The sequence below is a fragment of the Dendropsophus ebraccatus genome, chromosome 10, assembly GCF_027789765.1.
Source record: "Dendropsophus ebraccatus isolate aDenEbr1 chromosome 10, aDenEbr1.pat, whole genome shotgun sequence".
NCBI classification, from domain to species: Eukaryota; Metazoa; Chordata; class Amphibia; order Anura; family Hylidae; genus Dendropsophus; species Dendropsophus ebraccatus.
In genome coordinates, this window is record NC_091463.1 from 14,498,157 (window position 1) to 14,521,060 (window position 22,904).

The 22,904-nt window shown below is 42.7% G+C and overlaps 1 protein-coding gene across 3 annotated transcripts in view; it reads left to right on the forward strand.

Moving 5' to 3' along the window:
* The window catches only part of RALGPS1 (Ral GEF with PH domain and SH3 binding motif 1), a 309,463-nt gene that overhangs the window by 211,799 nt on the left and 74,760 nt on the right, over positions 1-22,904 (forward strand). The gene's annotated exons all lie outside the window — the stretch shown is intronic.

Below are 22,904 nucleotides of genomic sequence, written 5' to 3' on the forward strand. Positions count from 1 at the left end.
ATACTTAGAGTGTGAACAAACAAACCTAGACAGCTATGATAATTGTTCAATGGGACCTAAAAATTCCAGAAGCGACTGTAGCTTAATTCACTTTGCTACACAGTCAGATCTGATAGTGTGCACACAAGTCTTTTCTGAACTTTTTTAAAGATTCGTTCTTAAATACTTCATCACATTCAAAAAGATCCCAAAGTTATGGACTTTTTGATTGGGTCATAATGGGCACCTGCCCAATCTTTTGCTTGGAAGGTTCTGCATGGTATGCTCCATGGAACTGAATGACTGCTGAGTGTAAACTTCAGCAACTACAGAACCATGTCAGGTTTTACGTATGGATAAGTACAATATTATTATGTGATCTTTGATTGGAGAGGGGGAGACCGTACTATGAATAGGTTACACCATCAGGATGACCTCTGTCCACATGGGCTGTTTGGGCTTGGAAGTCAGGGGGTCCTTTACTCATGAGCCATAACCAAGAGCTGCAGTCTAGCACCAGATGTGTTTGGTTCATCCATTAATTACATGAAGCCTTATTTTTTTAAATGGTAGCTATATAATACTACATATCAATGATCAGAGGACAACCGCTTCCTATTGCATAAAGAGGTTATCCAGTTAGCTAAAATACATGTTTAATAATCCCCCCCCCTCCTCCTTGAGACTAAGGGCCCTATTCCACCGGACAATTATCATTTGCATAATCGTTAACTATTAACGATCTCAAACGACCGCTATTGCGAAAGACCTAAAAACTTTCACTCATTTCCATGGAACGATAATCGTTACTTATGATCGTAATTGCGATTGTTTTTCTTCGCTATTTATTCACTATTGCGTTCGTATCTATTGCAAAAGACCGAACGATGTCTTATTCAATGCGAACGATTTGCGAACGTTTTGCGAACGAGCAACGATAAAAATAGGTCCAGGTCTTATAAAGCGATCAACGATTTCTCGTTCGGTCGTTAATCGTTAACTACATTTCAACCGAACGATTATCGTTTAGATTCGAACGGTTTAACGATAATCTGAACGATAATCGTCTGGTGGAATAGGGCCCTAAATGGCTAACAATGTCCATGCAGCCCTTGCTACACAATTATCGAGCCGTGTAATAGGGTCAGTAAGTGAGTGCGGATCTAGCAGATTGGTGTGCTCGCTTAGCCAGAATATTGGGCCATGTAATAAGGCTCTAACAATCTGTTCCATACTTTTTAACTTGTTTTCTGTGTCTTGAGCAGAAGGCAACAGACTCAGAGATCGGACAAGGAGACTGATGAGATAATAACAAGTATGGAACAGATTGTTAATCTCCAGGAGGGGGATTATTGAACATTTATTTTACCTAATGGATAACCCATTTATTCACGATCACCAGATTGCTCATAATAAGTGGTTATAAGTGAAGTTAGAAACCCTTTAAATCTATGTCTCCAGGATCTTCCTGTTCGGAGAGCATTGTTGTGCAACTTTATTCATAAAAGCTGATCCTTAAGACAGTACCACAATCCTCTGGTGGTCATGGTGGAGGGACAATGGAAGCATTTTTGATACTTTCTCAAGAATATCATATTGCAAAATGTCATCATTATTTCTATGTTGTCTGCTAGTTATATGTGGGAAAGCTCAGGCTGGTTTCTGAGGCCAGTGCAGTGACGTGTCCTTGTTATTTTACAAGCCTCAGATGATGTGTCAGAGGGATATGGCCACAGCAGGCCAGCACCAATTTGTATTGACGACCGGAACCAGACAATTCTGGACTAGTTTGATTCAAGACGGGAACTCATAGAGAAAATCAGATCTCTGTGTCCAGGACTGCGTGTGAAATAGAATCTGTGCCATGATGGTAAGCTGCACATGCCCCGTCCTGCCCTTGTCAGCTTGCTACACACATTGTTAGAACTAGCTGTGTTTTTCCATTCACTTGTATCACAGTAACATGCGGAAACACTTTCAGAAGTAAATATAAAAAATCATATATTTAGAGTCAGATGAGCTTACCCTGCTCCTCATGAATTACACATCAGTGTTATTATATACACCAGTAGTCACCAGCATCTTGTGTAACCAATCTCACATGCCAGTACCATTATGTTGTTATAGTAGATTCAAAATTCAACTTTTTTATATCACCATAGTGGAAAAGCAGAGAAACGGGGCACTTCCTAGCATAATAGCGTTAATGGAAAAGTTGGTGGTAAGAGGTACAGTCATGGCCAAAAGTTTTGAGAATGACACACATATTATATTTTCACATGATCTGCTGCCCTCTAGTTTTTATGTGTGTTTGTGAGATGTTTTTATCACAAACAGAAATATAATTGCAATCATATTATGAGTAACAAAATCTTATATTGACAGTTAGAATGAGTTACTGCAGCAAGTCAGTATTTGCAGAGTTGACCCTTCTTCTTCAGGACCTCTGCAATTCTCCCTGGCATGCTCTCAATCAACTTCTGGACCAAATCCTGACTGATCAGGAAAAATGACTTTACCCCAGTCCTCAGCAGTCCACTCCCTGTACCTTTTGCAGAATATCAGTCTGTCCCTGATGTTTTTCTGGAGAGAAGTGGCTTCTTTGCTGCCCTCCTTGAGATCAGGCCTTGCTCCAAGACTCTCCGCCTCACAGTGCACAGTGCAGATGCACTCACACCTGCCTGCTGCCATTCCTGAGCAAGCTCTGCACTGCTGGTAGCCCGATCCCGCAACTGAAATACTTTTATTAGACGGTCCTGGCGCTTGATGGTCTTTCTTGGGTGCCCTGGAGCCTTTTTGGCAACAATGGAACCTCTCTCCTTGAAGTTCTTGATGATGCGATAGATTGTTGACTGAGGTGCAATCTTTCTAGCTGTGATACTCTTCCCTGTTAGGCCATTTTTGTGCAGTGCAATGATGACTGCACGTGTTTCTTTAGAGATAACCATGGTTAACAGAAGAGAAACAATGATGCCAAGCACCAGCCTCCTTTTAAAGTGTCCAGTGGTGTCATTCTTACTTAATCATGACAGATTGATCTCCAGCCCTGTCCTCATTAACACCCACACCTGTGTTAATGGAGCAATCACTGAAACGATGTTGGCTGGTCCTTTTAAGGCAGGGCTGAAATGAGGTTGAAATGTGTTTTGGTGGATAAAGTTCATTTTTTAGGCAAATATTGACTTTGCAAGTAATTGCTGTTAAAGAAGCAGTTCACTTTTTATTTTTTTCTCCCCCCCGGGTAGCCGCTGTCAAGTATACTTACAGAAGATGATCGGTGTCCCGTTCCCGTCGGTCAGTTCCGTCCCGCGGTGCCGTTCACATCAGGCGCGCGCTCACTTCCGCCGGCGCTGTGACTCCTCTTCTCTCCCTTGTCATTTGAACGCCGGAAGTCACACGCTTCCATAGAGAATGCATGGAAGCGAGTGACTTCCGGCATATAATCACTGGGCAGAGAAGAGGACTCGCAGCAGCCGGCGGAAGTGAGCGCGCGCCTGATGTGAACGGCACCGCGGGACTGAACTGACCGACGGGAACGGGACACCGATCATCTTCTGTAAGTATACATGACAGCGGCTACCCGGGGGGGGGCGAAAAAAATAAAAAGTGAACTGCTTCTTTAAGCTGATCACTCTTAATAACATTCTGGAGTATATGCAAATTGCCATTTTAAAAACTGAAGCAGTTGACTTTGTAAAAATTTATATTTGTATTTTCAAAACTTTTGGCCATGACTGTATATATAAGAACCACTAACCTGATGGAGTTGTGGTAAAAAATTGGCATAACTCTATGGAGGGCTTCACGAGGTATACACCGCAGCCAGAGCGGAAACACCAGTGGGTAGGTGTGTAGAAATATGGTGGGACCAACAGACCGAGGAATCCCTCCTTTCAGACCGACGCGGGTGTATGGATCATTCGGGGTGTCGGCGTGCATCCATATTGTTTATGAAGTATCACCTTACTGCACCCTTCACTTAAGGTAAGTTTATTATTGCAACGTGTTTCGTCCAGACTGATTAACAAGCAAGCCTTTCTCAAGCATCTTGAGAAAGGCCTGCTTGTTAAAGTCCAGCTAAATATTTTATTTAAGTGTTATATTGCCCCCCAAAAGTTATACAAATCACCAATATACACTTATTACCGCAAATGCTTATAAAGGGCTTTTTTTTCACTGCACTTACTACTGCATCAAGGCTTCACTTCCTTAATAACATGGTGATGTCACGACCCGACTCCCAGAGCTGTGCAGACTTTGGCTCGTGGAGAGGATGATGGCAGGGGGACACTGAGGGACACAGGACACTGGAGGGACACTGAGCATCCCTCTGCCATCATCCTCTCCAGCAGCCACAGCCTGCACAGCCCTGGGAGTCGGTCGTGACATCACCATAATGTAGAGGTTTCCCAGCAGTAGCCGTTTGGGACAGGAAGACCTTGGATGAGTCCGGCGCAGGTGACATGCACAGTGGTAGCAAAAGCCTCTTAGTATATAACCATAGGCGGTATATTACAGTGAAGATTTATACAAGCAACGCGTTTCGGCTCTATAAGAAGGCAGAGCCTTCCTCAGGCATGTAGAGTTTTTTTTTGCTGTGTATATCTACATGCCTGAGGAAGACTCTGCCTTATTATAGAGCCAAAATGCGTTGCTTGTAATCTTCACTGTAATATACCGCCTATGGTTATATACTACTTAAATGTAGTTGCCTAAGCAACAATTACCTATTAAAGATTATAAATAAAAGTTAAGTTTTATCCCTATGGGAAAACTGGTAATTGTTGCTTAGGCAACTACATTTAAGCACCTTATCATTACCTCCCAAGAGGAGAAGGATCAACTATCCTCATTATGGTTATATAGTAAGCGGCAGTAATGTGACACTTCACACACAATATGGATGCACGCCGACACCTCGAAGGATCCATACACCCGCGCCGGTCTGAAGAGGGATTCCTCAGTCTGTTGGCCCCAAGTGGATCGTCTCACCATCGCTGGATTGTCCATGCAGCTCTTTCTGACAGTCATGTACTAGAGAAAACAGGATGGGCACCACCAGGTAAAGGAAAAATAATATGTAGAGCTGGGTGCAGCCCACTACCCTAGGCACAATGCAATGTGTGAAAAAAAGGACAGAAAGAAACTAGGGTAACTAAATCAGGCGCACACCAAAATAATTAGAAAAAAGATAACACTTTATTGAATACCAGCTAAACAAACAAATAAAAACATCTAAAATCCCCGTGAAAGGGGAGACAAACTGCAGTACCTGTGAATAAAGGTAGGACTGCACTGCTACAATTATCTGGGCCAAAAAAAATGCCCAACAAGCATGGGACTCAAAAGGGAAAAAGAAAGAAGTGTATATACAACCGTGTAGTCAAAGGATCATAGAAAAAATATGTCAAAGTATCACAGAACAATCATAAGAGTCATACCCTTGAAATATATCAGGTCCCCATGTAGCAGAAAGGAATACCCCACGCGTATCGCCGCTACATTGCGGCTTCGTCAGGAGTCAATGCAATAACAGGGAGAGCCGGTATATATACCTGTGATCCATTCAATTCCCCATGATTGACATGGCGCCAGGGAATGAGGCAGGCGGAACTGACGTCTGCGTCTGCACTCGCCGCGCTCCCAACCAATCCGGTGCGCGACGTGGTGACGCAGCGATGCCGGAAATGGAGTCTGCGGCTGCGCGAACCATCTGACAATCAGTCGTCATTCACACATTCCCTCTTACACTGGGACATGTATTGCTGATGGACCATGATTTTTCTGCACGTCCGATTGACCCGGTCAGCCAACAAACAAGCATATCACGCGTATTTCAAAGGGTGATATCAGTCTGTTTGGATAATAATCACCCTACATAATAAAAGGGAAGGCTTCAATATTTAAAACATTCTTCAATTTCATAAAACCCCTTTAAGCTTCCCGTAGTGGTGGCTGCAGGAAGATATAAACCAGCACAGAATTTTGGATGTTACTAGGTTAGTATATCCAGTAGAGGTTAGTCCTACCATCCATATACTGCTCCTCTGCTTCTTCTCCTCCTCTATTCTCCCAACATCTCTGGACGATGACAAGCCATTATAATACGTCAGAATGTATTTAGTAATGGGGACATGGCTCCTGTCTGTTTTGTTCTCCCATGTGATGGTGTCGCGTCTATTTGTGTCCATCAAGGGCTCTTGTTGTATTCCAAACCTTCCACAGCAATCTCATGAATATTCATCCTCCCTAGTACAAAAACCTCCATTGGTGGGAGCAAAGGACACTTTTCATGTTGGCAAGAGTGACTAATGGGCACAAGCCTCTGATGTTGTGTGGTGCAGGGGACAAGTATATATGCGTTAACCCTTTTACCACCAGAATATAGTTGAGGTCTTGTTCAGATAACAGAAAATATATTATTTATGGAAAAAGTGAACCTGTCTATAATTATTTCAATTATTCAATATTGTCCGATATTCATTACATCATGACTTTCGCTGGTGCAATCTGTTGTGATTTTGGCCCATCTTCAGCAGAATTATGCAGAGTTTTTCCTTGCTTCTTTAGACTTTTCAAAAAATTTTGTTAGAAAAATCTGATTAATACTGAAGGCTGGGAATGATGTCAGGATTGCTGTTAGGGCAGAGAAGAGGCAGGACCTATACCAATGCCGCTTTCCGCATTGCTGTAAAATTGTGGTTGTCCAGCATTGTGATTTTTGGCCAACCTGGATTAACCAGGATTTCTCCTTTTTTCTTCACACTTTTTACAATTGCCCATCTTCCACATATTAGAATTTTTTAATTTGATTTTCTTACCAGGACCACCGTTTTCCCTCTACATTTCTTCATAGAATAATCTGCGGAGATGAGGATTAGTATGTTATGATTGCAGACAAAAAGCAAGAAGATATGGCGGGACGTACACTAATGTGATCTTATAACTTAAACTTTAGATGAGGAACCTCTTTATCTCTCAGGCCGGTTGCTGCACGGTTGCTTTGACAGTTCTCACAGATATGATCCCTTTGGTGAGGGCAGCCCATTAGTATCTCAGTACTTATTGAGGTCATTTCTGACAACTATCTAAACCACATTCAGAACCTCAGAGAATGTGTTTCCTTTTAACTCAATGAACTGAATTCAGATTTAATCCAAGAGACTGGAACCATTTGCTGTTCACTTTTTGCAATGCAGATTAACCTCAACGTTCAGATCTGTCACCGCACCAAGAGTCTGGTATTAAAGAGGTTAATGGGAGTGAATGAATGCTCTCATGAAGCTCCTGCCTCGCTCCTTCCAGATTAATCCATTTTGCTGACAATGGCGTCCCGCAGAGTCTAGGGGCAGGAGGTATTGGTGGGAAAAGAAATATTTTGCCAGTTTTAGAAAAGATCAGAAGGGAATAGCAGGGCTGGGAGCGGGGCGCAAGTGATTGTAATGTTTGGAAATGGAGAAATAACACGTCTCTGGCACCAATGGGAATAGGAATTTCTTTGTAGATTGCTTTTCAGTTAATTGCAGTAAAACAAAGCACTAGAGCTACAGGTGTCCTGTCTTGGACTTACACAGCAATGTTGTCATCTGGGGGAACTCGGCCAGCAATAGCGTGCACATCCAGATTGCCGGAATTGGAGAGAATTAAATTTTTATGATCAGTTATAACAAATTACATCCAAAAACTTGGGGCTGTGTTTTATTATACAATAGGAATATATAAACGGCAGATTTAGGGCATATCCACACTGAAGAACAGGAAGCGGTGATCCCATAATGCATTGCAATTTGGATAAACTAATTATAAGATTCTTGTAAAATGTGGATCATGAAGGTCCTTATGCATTTGTTCTTCTTGTCCATATCGGCATTTAACCCCTTATGGTAAAAAAGAGACATCGAGTTAAGAACAGTTGAAATATATCTATAGGAAAAGATGGAACAGAGCAACACAGGATGACCATTTCTAACATTTTTCTTGACCTGCACATGACAATACCTAGCTTAAAGTGATACTGTCACCCCCCTTTACTCTATGTGCAGCTCTCCGCACCATCTACTAGCTTAGATGCTGCACATTTTTATATATGTGTGTATAAAACTTGTCTGTGTCTTTCTGCTCTAACTTTGCTGGACAGTGTCACCTTAGCGGGGCAAACGCACATAGAGTAATTTCACTTTAAGTTCCTTATTAGGACGCCATGCCCTTTCCTTGTACTCCGTTAATTGACAGTTTCAACTTGAGGTAATAGACGTTGACTGGGACTTATTAGGGACTGACAATATCATAGATAATGGGTGCTTGTCATTAGACCCCTAGCAACTGAACTGTCAGTTCTGCCCTCTTTTTATTGCCTAAAACTTTCTAATTTCATCTGACATCTGACATATTAGTTTGCAGTAAAGTTCTAACCATAGGTTAAACTACCCAGTCTGCGTTTCTCATCCTAATACAAGAGATATTAGATGCCTGATCCTTATATTAAGACTTTGGACTTGCTGAGTAGCTATTATATGATAAGGCTAGTGATACATTTAGTTTTAACATAATCTCACTGCTGAGTACCTTTGAGATCAATGGAAGATCCGAGTGCCTCCACTTTACGTCTCGAGAGTCTGTATAAGAGGGAAATTGAGTCAAGGGAGCATGAAGCTGCAGGTTTGAAGATTAGGAGGAATCCCCCATGCCCAGACTTGGCTCCTGTTTAAGTGGCTTTTTATGGTCCGGGTGGTTTTACCCATTACGCCTCCTATTAAATATTATACCAGTTATTATCACCTCATTAGCTCTGGATTATATTCACATCACTTGACTAGATTTTCAAGCTGTTTAAGTGATGGATCTGTTCTAGGCATATGACGTGTTCTGGAAGAGGTAAAGGCTTTCATCACCCTATAAAGAGGGGATTCATGTTAAATTGATTGAAAACTAATAATAAACCAACGAATGAAACATTCGATTAAATTAACTATAAAGCTTAATGGGGCCTTCTGAAATTCTGTGATAAGCACCACTAGCAGGTGTGGACGGTTATGACCCTAAGCTCAGTTTGTAGAGACCAGTAATTCCACCCTACATTCTGGCTACCAGATGTTTGCATTTCGCACTTTGCCTATTTAGATGTTTGTTGCTTGGGGGATCAATTTTTGCTCTGAGTCCTATTGCATGGGTCGATGGGGACCTGATCAATAATGTAACCGAGCGCTGATCTGCCAGATCGGCGCTCGTTTACTGTGCCTATTCCACGGCCCGATAATAGTTTAGTGAGGGGCTATAGGGACATCATTATCGATGTCCTTGCAGCCCTTGTTTAAACAACATACATAACCTAATGATGTTGAGGTCTTCTCCTGTGCGCCTTCTGCCTCCCGGTCCTGCGCGCAGCAGCAGCTTCGGTGCGGCCTGTCTGAGCTGACAGACTGCTCAACCAATCACTGGCCACGGCGGTCCTGGCCAGTGATTGGCTGAGCGGTTTGTCTGCTAAGACAGGCCGCACTGAAGCTGCTGCCCACGGGACTGGGAGGAAGAAGGAGTGTACGAGAAGACCTGCAACATGTGTAGGTAAAGCATGGTGCTTGTGAAATTGTCGGTCGCCTGCCACACATCGCTATTCCACGCTGGTGGTTTGGACTTTGTTGCAGGAGGATCCCCAGATCATGGTCAGGGATTGATGGTAGCAGTGCTGAGATATAGCCAGGGGTTGTCACAAGGATAGCTGTTAGGCCAGGAGACTAGATTTAAGCATAGCCAGGAACGTAACCGACGGACAGAACCAGGAGTCACATGACATTTTGCAGACAGACATTTGTTGAAAACAACAGGAGACCCAAGGCAAGGTTTAGGATCAGACATGGCATCATCTTCTCAACCAGTTGCCTTGGCAGTAGGATGCCAATGTGTGTTGCAGGAAGAAGCATTGTTGCCCAAAGCAGCAAGACTACATTAGGAACCAAGAGAAGAAGCATCGAATAGTTTAGCAATCAAATAAAGCCATCTAGGAATGCTACCATCATTTCCTGGGATGCGGCATTGAAACTGGGTGAGTTGAGTAACAGTTTAGTATGATCTGATGTCTAGGACCTATAGAGTAGATATATCAATATAGTAGAGTATGTACAAGAGTTCATGTATTGACGAGATTGTATCTTCAATGAATTACAGAACTAAGATTTCGCAATGGCCTCCTTGTCACTCTTCATTTTTCAACCAGCAAATGTCCAATATCTGCAGAATTAGACCCACCCTTGTTTTTTCTTTTCTTTTTGTTAGGTGAAATCAAGTTCAGCGGTGTAAGATGTTTCGTCACGCATGTTAGAAAATCTGGAAATATATGTATCTGCCTGGTCCATATGTACAAAATGTATTTCATCAATGTAATTGTTGTAATTTCTAGTTCACATGTGCTGGGGAATTGCCTTGTCCATGTATCAGTGGAATTGTTAGCAGATGGAGCTCTGAATGACTGATAGCAAGTCATTTTTATGAAGATAAATTCTTTCCTGATCATAAAGTGGTTATTACCTCCTGCTTGATGTTACGTCCCGTTACGTTTTATATCTGTCAGGAAAATGAAGGCAAACAGTTCTTAGTCACGAAGGGGGATGCTTACGCTATATTTTTATGTATTGTATGTATTCCCCCAAGAGGCACTTGGAGTGTACACCAGAGGCAGGGGCCATGCTGTCTGGCGTAATGTACCAAGGGTCTTCAGCATACTAGCAAGAATAAGGGTGCAGAAATGCATCTTGGGTGTTAGGAAAAGGGCTAGTTCAGAAAGATAGTGAGAGAACAGGTATAAGACATTGTAGAGATGAGCGAATTTACAGTAATAACCAAGTGAAGTGCTTTATTATTTCTGCAATCTGCTTATCAGTCTGCTGCCTTTTAAAAAACTGGCAGCCGGCCATGGGGGAACATAGTAACCAAACATTTCTTACCTGTTCCCGTGCCCGTGTAGCGCCGTCCCACCAGCTCCCAGACCCCCCCCCCCCCCCCCCCTCCGCCAAAAGGCATTTTTCCCCAAGTTGTGATTGTCACAACTCGGGGGGGGGGGGGGGTCATGCCTGACGTGCCAAATGGACTTCTTATTCAATGCGAACGATTTGCGAATGAGCAACGATAAAAATAGGTCCAGGTCTTATTAAATGGTCAACAAATTTTTGTTCGGTCGTTAATAGTTAACTGCTATTCAAACGAACGATTATCATTTAGATTCGAACAACTTAACGATAGTCTAAACGATAATCGTCCCGTGGAATAGGGAACTAAGACATGAAATATGAAATTTTCATATAGGCAAGAATAAATGCATAGACACCCAAGATTGGCAACAGGCAATGAAGAACTCTCTTTTTAAAGTGACACTGTCACCCCCTTTTTGCATTCTGATTTCTCTACTCAGGTGTAAGGGTTAAAATTTGCAGTTTTTATACCTTATTTTACATCATACGTCATGGTGCTTGTTCAAATAAAATGTGATCTTTTATCACTATCAGATTGTGGTAAGTGAGCGGGGCTTCACGGTAACTACGCCCTTTGGCCCCACCCACATCGCCGGTGTAGGCCCTGCCCCTCCGTGGCATCATTGGCACATTGACCCCGCCCCCTCACCGACCATTGGAACAGGTTGGCCTACCCTTTACACCTGAGTAGGGAAGTCAGAAAGCAAAAAGGGGTGGACAGTGTCACTTTAAGACAACTCTCCTTTGCTAAAAGGGTTTCCTAGTAGTCAGCAGTGATCTGTGGCTGAACCTGGTTGCAAACATTACATTTTCCTGCAACGTCTCCAGAGGGGAAACAGCATTACACAGTCCCTGAGGGAAATCCGTGGCCTGGCTGTATAACTGCTTTCTGACCGGACTCCTGTCCTGTTCTTGGGGTTGGCCACGTTTTATAATTGTCAAAAGGTACAAAACTGAGCATGTCTATATAAAAAATAAAAACACTATGTAGATGAAGCAACTTTTCTTTTTTGCTTGAGAAATGTAGGAATATACAGATTTCAGCAAAAGACCTGTACTATAAGGTGTTCCAGAATCCCCTATATAATTCAGGGGGGAATCTACAGTAGACAGCATGGCCCTGGGGGCGCGCTTCATCTGCTGTACATAGTTTTTTATATAGACACGCTTAGTTTCGTACCTTTTTGGCAAATACGGGATAGGTATATTATAAAACGTGGACAAAGTAACAGGAATTAATGTCATTGGATTTTGTGACCTCTAATGTTAGTTTTGCTTTCCCAGAACTCTTAGATTCCATAGAGGATGGAGAGACGTCAGTGCGTGGGGTGAGCGACCGCTGCACTTGTTGCCGGTCTTTGGCAGATGCCACCATCATTGTTATCAGATGAAATACAAATGTGTCCTGTGCAGTCCTGTAATCACAGCAGCCATGAAATGCCTGAGCATCAGCTCTTTTATTAATCCACCAATGGTCTGTCGTGCTTAATTCTATCCCAGCTGTATAAACGGGTACAAATTAGACTAGACAAGGGTAGTTTGTTACAACCATGTTATCCAGACATAAAGGGGAACTCCTCATTAAAAGAAAATATTAGACCAGGTCACTGTCCTTTTAATACTTATTAAACATTCACTCGAGAACAAGATATATGAAGAACGGGTCAAAAAATTACAAGAAAAGCCCCCAGCCTTTCAGTAATGTCACCATCTTTACTATCCTTAAAGTAAAATTTGCAAAACTTTTCTCTCCATTAATGTTTTCACTCTAAAGGTCCAGGGTTGTCTTCAGGACAATACAGGTGGTAACGTTAGGGGCCCAGGCAAATAAAGGTGGAGATCCTACCTGTGGGCTGCCACACGCATGTTACCCAACAGTCGTTGCATCAGGACCATGAAGTTTTGCCTATAAAATAAAAGAGTAATGATGTATAAGGCTGGGTTCACACTACGTGTGAGGTGGAGGTGGCAAAAGTGTTGGGGTGAAGATATTTAGTGATTTATTTTGTTTGGTGCTGCTGGGAAGATATATTGTGTTGCTCTGTGGTATTTGTTTGCCACTTCTGGGGAGATATATTGGGCTTCACTAGAGTATTTGGTGCTTCTAGAGTTGTGTGTTCTGTGGGGTGGTATATGGTGCCATGCAGCAGTATAATCGCTGAGACCCTGGCATTGGCTTTTACCTCTCGGAAGTCCCTGGTCTACAGATCTGCAGATCAAGTAAAAACAAATGTAGTCAGTCTGTGCACTATAATAATTATGATAGGAAACTCGTTTTCCTTTAATGTGAAACTTAAGATTTTATCAGCTTTATACCTTGTAGTTCCACGTTGTCTTTTGTTGTGTGCAGATTTCCATCCTTAATTGCAATCACCCTATCTAGCGGACCATCAGAAAGCCAATCAGTGTAATCCCAATCGGCTCAGAGCTGAGCTCATTGCCACATCCTACAACGCTTTCCCCCATGGCTCGTGTTTTAGCAGCATCTCCCCCGCATTTATTTTCCAGACAGAGCAGAATTTATTATTATTTTTCTGTCTAATTTGCACAGAATTTATGGTGTGTCTTTGCCTGCCTAATGGTGGTCCTGTAGTTAAATGCATCCAGGCTACAGATTTTAGGCCCCTTAGTTTTGCAGAGCAAGGCTTTTATGCCCATTCCATTCGGATTCAGCCGTTTTCTTGTTTACCTATTGGTTACAGATGGGCAATGAATGGTGTGTGCTCTCGGCATGTACATGAGTCATGATTAACCAGTAAAGCGCTCGATCACTTCCAGCTGTTTATTTACTCTGGGAAAGCAAAACAGATGTTTCTCCAATGTACCCGCAAAAGATCATGACAACTCCTACAAGTGTTTCCCTGCTCATTCCGCAGCCCACGTATGGCACAGAGAGACCACAAGTCTCAATGACACATAGACATTGCACGTATGAATAAGAAGGAAGCTGCAATGAGCTATGTCCGCAATGATGATGATTCCAGAGGCAGCTGCATCAAGTAGTAAAAACATCATTTAGTTCCCCCCCCCCCCATAGATTTATGATCTATATTGCGTCTTTCTGACTTTCTCTAAATATGGATCTTGCAAATGTTTGCAATTAACATAAGTACTTGGGCCTCGCTCCTACTAAAGGTCTGGGCCAAATCTTACATGGCTGCATAAATACTAAACTCCTCTTTGGTGTAATGGTTGGTCCGAGCACAACGCTTTGCATTTGATTACTATTGGCTGAAAAAGTTGGATGCAGCCCTAGGGAGTCCTGGAAAACATGGATACAGCCTATCGCTAAATCCATGTTTGCCAGTACTCCCTAGGGCTGCATCCAACTAAAATGCAGAGCATTGGGGTTCTGTTAAACCCTTGCGTGCCAAAGATTCACTCATATCCATTGGTGGACATCCCAAGACTACTATAGGTTGAAATATGTACTTTTAAAAGAAATTGAGATATTAGGTGGATATGGACTAGGTCACAGTGATCCCCCAAAATATGGCTTTGGAGTTGTTGGTATACTGGCTGTCAGTGCATGCTAATAGTTGTAGTTTACCAGAAGCTGCTCAGGTGGCGGTATCACAATAAAAACATGTTTCCTGCATTATTGTCTAATAACTTGATAAGACACCCGTCAGGCATACTGTGACAAGCATTGACATGAGACAAAAGTGCATGGCAGTATAGGTTATGCCCCCTTTATCTCCACTGAGCCAGCAGCATATGGTTACTTCTTGACAGAAGTCTCATAGATTTTCATTGTAATTCTGTATACTTCTTGCTTTAGCTGTCGGTCTAGGAATTTGTGGGGTCTCAGCATCTTGACCCCCACCCATACGAACTTCTAGCTTGTCACTATGACTTGTCAGAGATTGGTTCAGATTATGATATACTGTAAATGATCTGATGCTGACGTCTTGCCGATACCACAGGACACCTTCAGACGTCTTGTGGAGTCCAGTCCTCGGTGGGCCAGACCTGTTTTGGTGGCATGAGAGGGACCTCCACAATATTAGGCAGTTAGGTGTTGATGTTATGACTGATTGGTGTACTGCATATTCCTTTATATCTTCCTCAGTAGTTACCAGAAGACTATACACTTTCACTAAGTAGGGTCTGGAACTATAGGGGACTACTTTTATGTTTTTGTTTTTCTTGACTTATATTAGAGTTAGTATCCTATTTATTCAAGTTGAAATTCTGTTTCTCTTTTTATACATTTTTTTGGTATTTTTTTTCCCTTTTTTATGAAGTACAGTCAGTCCTGGAGATGGGCCCGTCCTGGCTGTGTGACTTCTGAGTCCTCTGCTCTAAGTCTTTATGTTGCGGTTCACTAAGAGTGTAAAGAGTCTTTTCTTCCCAGCACAAGAGCTGCATGTGTTTTAGCTTTCAAATATTCAAGCAAAAAAAAGTTGTAGCGCCCCCCTGGATTTCTTGGCCATCAACACTGACCCCATCTAGTAACATTCAAGGAAACCTGATGGGGTCATTTGGCCCCTTGTTCCCAGAGTTAGAACAAATTCTGTGTAATTGGTGAAATGACAGGAGAGTGAGCAGTCATACATCAATGTCCAGCGCGCCGGTGGCGGACTCACCCGTGGTATTGTTTAAGGCCAAACTCCCAGCAAATTGACTGTAATTAACTGTAATTAAACGGGTCTGTACATCCAACAGGAGGATTGTACACACAGACCCATTAAACCTTGTACATGGAAAACATAGATCCTGGGTATTTTGGCGATGTTCCAGGCCAGACTATACAGTATAATTAATCAAATGAATTAATACTGGCAGGATAGTTTATTTTCATTGTCGGCCATATGGTTTCGTGATAAAGAGGGGGGTGGCAATAGTCTCAGTGACTTCGGAGTTTTAGCTATATCTCTGCACGAAATTAGTAAGTGGCTAATTTTTTAGATTCCTTTATCTCTAGTTACCAGATTTCTCAGATTAAATTATAGGCCCTGTTCACATTAATTTCATGGATTCCCATCATGTAGGGAAGCAGTGGGGAGATGCCAGTGTCAGTTTTCTACCTAATTCTGACAGATTTATTTGACCTATAACTGGATCCGTCAGGTATATTGGCTACAGCCATTTTTTTCTTCTGTATCGGTCACATTTGCTTAGGTTCGACCTTAAGGAATAAAATTGTGAGCATGATGTAGATGAGGGGTACACCTATCCACAGAGGGTTATCTAACTTGGAGACGTTGTCGGAAAGGATGTTCATGTTCACTGACAGCAAGCAAAGATTGTGTATATGGGGAGGGAGGTAGAACAGCTGCCGATTGTTCATTATAGCGGTGAAGCAGCTTTTTTTCTGTCACACTTGACACAGTCCTCAGAATGTCTGAGAAGTAATTTTTCAGGCAGCTTATGTCTTAGTTTTTTATTTCCATAAACTGATACAAGAATCCAATAAACAGCACAGAACGGGGGTGTGCCTGCCATGAACGTGATATTCCCGGCCTTGGGAATTAGCCGCGGATCTGAACTTTCTGTTTGAACAATAACTTATAATGATCTTGTAAACCGTCCATTGGCTTAGCTGACAAAGCACAGACTGTTCCCGGGCCTTATACATCGTGTTCTCATAGTCTGCTCGGTGCAAATGAAAGCCCAGTCCACGTATGTCTCACATAGTCCAAGAAGCTGAGGCATAAGGTGCTTTATGTTGGACTTCACACATGGCTGCTACTGGCGTATCAGAAGATACAGATGCTTCATGTACCGCAAACACTAGTAATAAGGAAAACATGCCGCGCGGCATGTATCCATGTTTTCCAGGACTCCCTAGGGCTGCATCAAACTTCTGCAGTCACTGGTGATCAAATGCTGAACAATCGGACTGCGCTCATCCCCAATGAGTATACATGACTCCTTGTCTCTGTATTGTAATAAGCAACCAATGATTGCAGAGGGACCGTTACAGCCGTGCAAACAGCTCCCTTAAGCTCAGCATCCTGGAGAAGCTAATATAGAACAGCTGGTCCATTATAACTAATCAGGTTACAGCTTTTAATTTTCGAAGATGAAAATGAGAACTTGCGCGGGGTTGTGTATGTCTCACTTGACTGCAGTAGTTCCCATACGTGACGCCAACAACGTATTAACTCATAATAAGGACCAGAGCGCTACAATATAACGTTACCTGGTGAACATCAGTGCGTTTCCCGGCCAAATGTCTTCTGTGCTTAAATTAAATGAGCACATAACCGGGACCTACATGGGAAAATAATGGCTGTGTACACCACCGATCGGTTTTCAGTGTGGGAAGCTTGTGCTTATTTTGGAAAGACTTATAAATTACCATTGTACTTGGTAAAGTTAGATGCTGGTGGATCAATTCCCTATTGTCAGCGTGTTAACCAGCACATTGCTTTCCCTCTCCAGGAGAAACATAATGTAAGCGGGAACACCGGGTATGGCGCCGCCTTATTGGGTCTGAGAGGGCGACCTAGCAATGAGACCTCTTCCTATTCTAAGATTTCATGATGCAAACAAAGGGCCAGTAGTGGTGGAGGCCATAGAGAAAACTGGAACCATGTATAATGTCCTGTCATTCAGGTTCATCAGGTTTATATGTTATGACAGGCCCATGTCAACCTGAAGGTCTAAATGACTCTGTGTAAAGGTAGAAAGTAGTTCCTTCCTCTGCCGCAGATGTGAAATGCTTTATGTGGAAATATCATATATCATGTCCTATTTTACCAGCCTTAGAGAAGTCAGTGAGTTGACAGGAAACCTTTAAGATGTGAGCGGAGTTCTGGCTCTGGAACCCATTACCAGACCCATCGAGTGTGTCTAATTTTCTTCAAAGAGAGATCTGTGCCTTTAAGGCCTGACATTGTAGAAGTGTAAGGGAGAATAAGCAGGTCGTGGATACGCTCTGGACTTTTACTGTTTTTGCAGATTTGTATAATCCACGGCACATTACTGTACCAGGCGTGAAAGCGAGATTTTACAGATCTAGAATTTGTATGCAGAAATAAAATCTCCAGTTTATCAATGTTAGTTGCTGAATTTGCCCGTATTAGTGAAGCAGGGGTTAAATTATTCAATTATTCAAGTCAGGGCAGTGGTTTGAATTTTTTCTGCTAATTAGCAGTTAAGGGTAGATTATTATATTATATACATTCACGTGTTGCTGCAGGGTATATGCTGCTGATTTTCTGCTACTTATTTTATAGTTTATTTACCAGCAGAAAATCTGCAGCATATGTAGTACATGTAAACCACACCAATACACTGTGGATTTTCTGCATCATAAAATGCCAAAGGCAGAAGTAGGTTCGTCTGGAAGGGGGAAGTTTAGCAGCTCCTATACACCTCCCTTATACAGGGCTAGTGAAATGGAACTTCCCCAACTCTGGAGGGCGCTCTGCTGATCCAAATGAGATGGAAATCAAACAATGACCATTTCATTGAACTTTTTGTTCATTAAGTCGCTGGTTTATGGGGCTATAGCTATGCATAAAATGCTACAGATGGTCAGTATGTCCTCCTTGCTTTTCAAAAACCCTCTTTGGGTGCGTTCACACCTACAGGATCTGCAGCTGATTTTCTGCAGCAGATTTCAGTTAAATAACTGAACACAGCATCAAATCTGATGCTGTGTTCAGTTATTTAACTGAAATCTGCTGCAGAAAATCAGCTGCAGATCCTGTAGGTGTGAACGCACCATTAATTCGTAAAACCACGTCCCTCACTGCTAAGCACAGGGTGCCAATTTGAATCACTACAACATGGTGACGAATCCTGTCTTTTAGATTTAGTCCCTAATGCAGGTTTGTGATGGTAGACTTGGTCCTTCGAGAAATCCAGAAGTCACTCAGGGTGAGATTGGGGGAGTGAGGAGACCACTGTGTTTAGAAATAAATGCTGATCACCCATGCATCTCTTAAGGCCTCAATTTATGCTAAATAAAATACCATGACTGTCACAGTTCCACCTATTGGTGACTTTCTACATACAAATAAATAATTACAATACATAATGAGCTTATCATCCGAAGTGTATGTTGTTTGGAGCACCAGAACTTCCCTTACACCTGGATCCACTTCTGCACTGCGTCCATTCTCCTCTGCCAAAAAACTGCAGTGTATCTGCTACGCTTGCTTCTAGCCGTGGATCTGCACAAGGATTACTACTGTCACTACTGCACTGATCCTTGGCTCTTCCATCTACAGCAGTACTTAAAGTGTCACTGTCGTTTTTTTGTGTTTTTGCAGAAATCAATAGTACAGGCGATTTTAAAGGGGTTGTCCGGCGATAAAAAATTATTCACAGAATAACACACATTACAAAGTTATACAACTTTGTAATGTATGTTATGTCTGTGAATGGCCCCCTTCCCCGTGTTTCCCCCCACCCACGCTAGACCCGGAAGTGTGGTGCATTATACTCACCGCATGTCGTGTCGTCCACGGTCTCCGATCGTCAGCAGTGACGTCTTCTTCGGGAGCTTGGCGGATCTTCCCGAGTGCCGGCCACCCTCTGCAGCGTCATCCAAAGCTCAGCCGCGATTGGCTGAGCATAACTGTGCTCAGCCAATCGCGGCTGAGCAGCTGATGACGTGGCCGCGTCATCAGCCGCTCAGCCGCGATTGGCTGAGCACAGTTATGCTCAGCCAATCGCGGCTGAGCTTCGGATGACGCTGCAGAGGGCGGCCGGCACTCGGGAAGATCCGCCAAGCTCCCGAAGAAGACGTCACTGCTGACGATCGGAGACCGTGGTCGGCACGCGACAGGTAATGTATAGCGCACCACACTTCCGGGTACACGGGTGGGGGTGGTGGGACACGGGGAAGGGGGCCATTCACAGACATAACATACATTACAAAGTTGTATAACTTTGTAATGTGTGTTATTCTGTGAATAATTTTTTATCGCCGGACAACCCCTTTAAGAAACTTTGTAGTTGGGTTTAGTAGGCAAATATGCCATTATCTGCATTCAAAAAGACCTTCCCCAGCCTCCCCCCCTCCTCTCTCTCATTCACTGCTCATTTTGAGGAAATCACAACTCTTTCAGTCACAACTCACAACTCAGTCAGGCTCTGTCCTATGGAGAGGGGAGGAGGGAGATTAGTCAGCAGCAGAGAGCAGAGAACAAAGGATTACACAGCGGAACCTGCGTGAAAGACGGTATTCAGAAGTCAGAGGTCAGTGCTGACTTCAGAGAAGATAGCCTGGTGATGTAGCTGTAAATTAAATCTTTGTTGTCCTGTTTGGGGGCCTCATCTCCCTTAAACCCTCCCCTCTCCATAGAGAACCATTAAGACGGGGGAGAGCTTCACACTGCTTTTTCATGATAAAAATGCATTTTTCAGCTAATAAACCCAATTACAAAGTTTCTTAAAATCGCCTGTACTATTGATTTCTGCAAACAAAAAAGTTAAACAACAGGGAAACTTTAAAATCCATGTAGAAATGTTTTTGTTGCCCATATACAGGGTTGCAGAAACTCTGTTCACATGTGCAGTCTAATTCTTGCACCACTGCTACTTTCAGGGTGCTCATTCCATAGGATTCTATTGTACTCTGTAAGTCAGACCCTCTGTCAGTAAAAGGAATATATGAATGTCTATGAGCATGTGGCTTTCATATCGGTTGTGCACCTGCAATAAAGGATGCATGAATAGGAAGCAAAGGGCATCACTGTTGAGCACCAGTAAAATACATATAGACGTGTGGCTGGAAGTCACAAGGCAGAAGAACCTATTTAATTTTACATTTGTGGAATAGATATGTTTATAAAATCTACTGTTAACATTGACGTAGAGACAGGTCAGTCGAGGCAAGCAAGGATTGTGTTTCCTGCCCCATGCCATATATTACATTCTATAAAGGTACCAGAAATACTTCCCAGATGTTCACTGTAAATTGGAAGCAGGATAAGGCGCATCAGACCAGGCCAGACCTGTCGCTCAGGGCAGGTTGTCTCCCAGATTCTGCTTTTAATAAAGAAAGATCAGTATTGATAGTGGAGACCCCCAGATATCTCTATCATGGTGTCAGTGAAACTTTTTGACACTTCAGTGATGTAACTTACACCCTGGCCTCATCCATCAGACGCCGTAATCTAAGGTACAGACACTTGCAGTGGAAATGGTTGATGAATCCACCTTCTTATCGGCCTCAGGCAGGGAGGATGGTGATTTGTTAAGGATGCATATCCATAGCTCCCCGGTCTGTCACGAGTCCGAGATAAACCAGTGATTTATAAGCTTTGTGGAGACAGAAGTATGTGGACTTATAATTCTATGGAGAAGAAATATTCATAAAAGGCGGCAGTCAGATGCACTCTTACTTATTTGTTGTCTGAGATGTGAAATGGTTGCCATCAATAATACTAATTCCTTTTCTATAAGAATACCTATGTTTATATAGTGCTAGACAGAGCTTGTCATCACTCCGATTGGTCACTGTCCACACAGATATACCTGAGCCTATTCCCTTCATATGTCCCTGTCATTATAACTGATGATACGTCCCTGTCATTATAACTGGTGATCTGTCCCTGTCATTATAACTGATGATCTGAGCTGCTGGGGTGTGACCTTAATGAGGGCTGTTTAGGCGGGGTGTCACAGAAATATGCTTGACCTGAATGGTCTAAAATTCTACCTCAGTAATGTGGAAGTCTTATTTGTTCGTTGGATGTACAATCTGCTACAGGTTATGAAAATCGGGTTTACTTAGTTTTTCTGCCTACACTGTGGTTGTTTACTCAGTAAAAGACATTGACTGTGCAGCTATTTCTGTTATTAGTTTTGCTATATTAGATATCAGTGCGGAAATTCAGGTAATTCCAAAGGTTTCTCCCTGCACTGTAGACGTTTACTCAATAAAACATACAATTAGTGCGACTGTTGTGTGGTGTTAGCAGCCACAGCACCATCCTTGCTCATGGGCTCAGTCGGCTATCGCAGCTGAGAAGTAACTATGGCTAACAGGGTTCATTGGGTTCATATACTGGGTCTTTAGATGGCCCAACACAGTGAGGTCTTGCTGCTCTGGACAGTATTACCCCCTTCCAGGCAGGTCATTGCACCAAGTCTGTCAATGTTATCTCAGCTGTGGAATATGATCCCAAAATAATATGTATAATAAATACATAGAGAATACAGTAAAAGCATAAGGGCAAATATATAAAAGTTTGGCAATGCGCCCGTCTCCATTTTCTGTAAGAAGAAGAAAGCTCCAAAGTGACTCTCGCTGGATAATTGGATTATAAGTGTGAAGCTGTTGTAGACATCGCGTCCATGTATAAATAGCCCTCTGTGGGCTCCGGCCAGAGCCGAACACACCAGCATCTCAAGGAAAACTAGTTTTAATCAGGTAACATAGAAGTATAAATGACAACTTTCCTCGTGAGACTTCTACCGCTTTTAATGCATACGGATCTGACCACAGGAAAAGAGATTGTGTGTAACCTGAAAGTACAAATTGGTCTAGTTAGTAGCAGAAATAACCCGGACACCTCCTAATAGACTGTGAGCTAACACACCGCAACCACAAGGATCACCTTCAGCTTGTTACTTGGAAACTCGTTCTCATTGATAATCATTTAAGATGTCAGATGTGAAAGGTGGGATGGAGGAGGAGGAGGAGGAGGAGACCTTCCCGGTAACACTCAGACAGTACTGAAGCCTCATATAGAGGATGTAGGCGAAATGATGACCGGGAAGCATTCCTGTATGGTAAATACCAGGATGAGTTGACCCATTGAAAGGATTGGCTTCATTGGTTTGATGTTGGCAGTCGGCCATTAAAGGGCCGCCCCATGAGAGTCACTGGCGGCTATTAAGAGTAAAATCAAACTCCTCACATGTTGTAAAATGTTATACGGAGCCCACAAATATTTTACCGTCTAGATGCCTGTGTATAAAAACTCACGTTTTCAGAAAAGTGCCTTTTTTTTATGGGAATATTTTAGAATTAGGATTTATTTTAGCAGAGTGTAT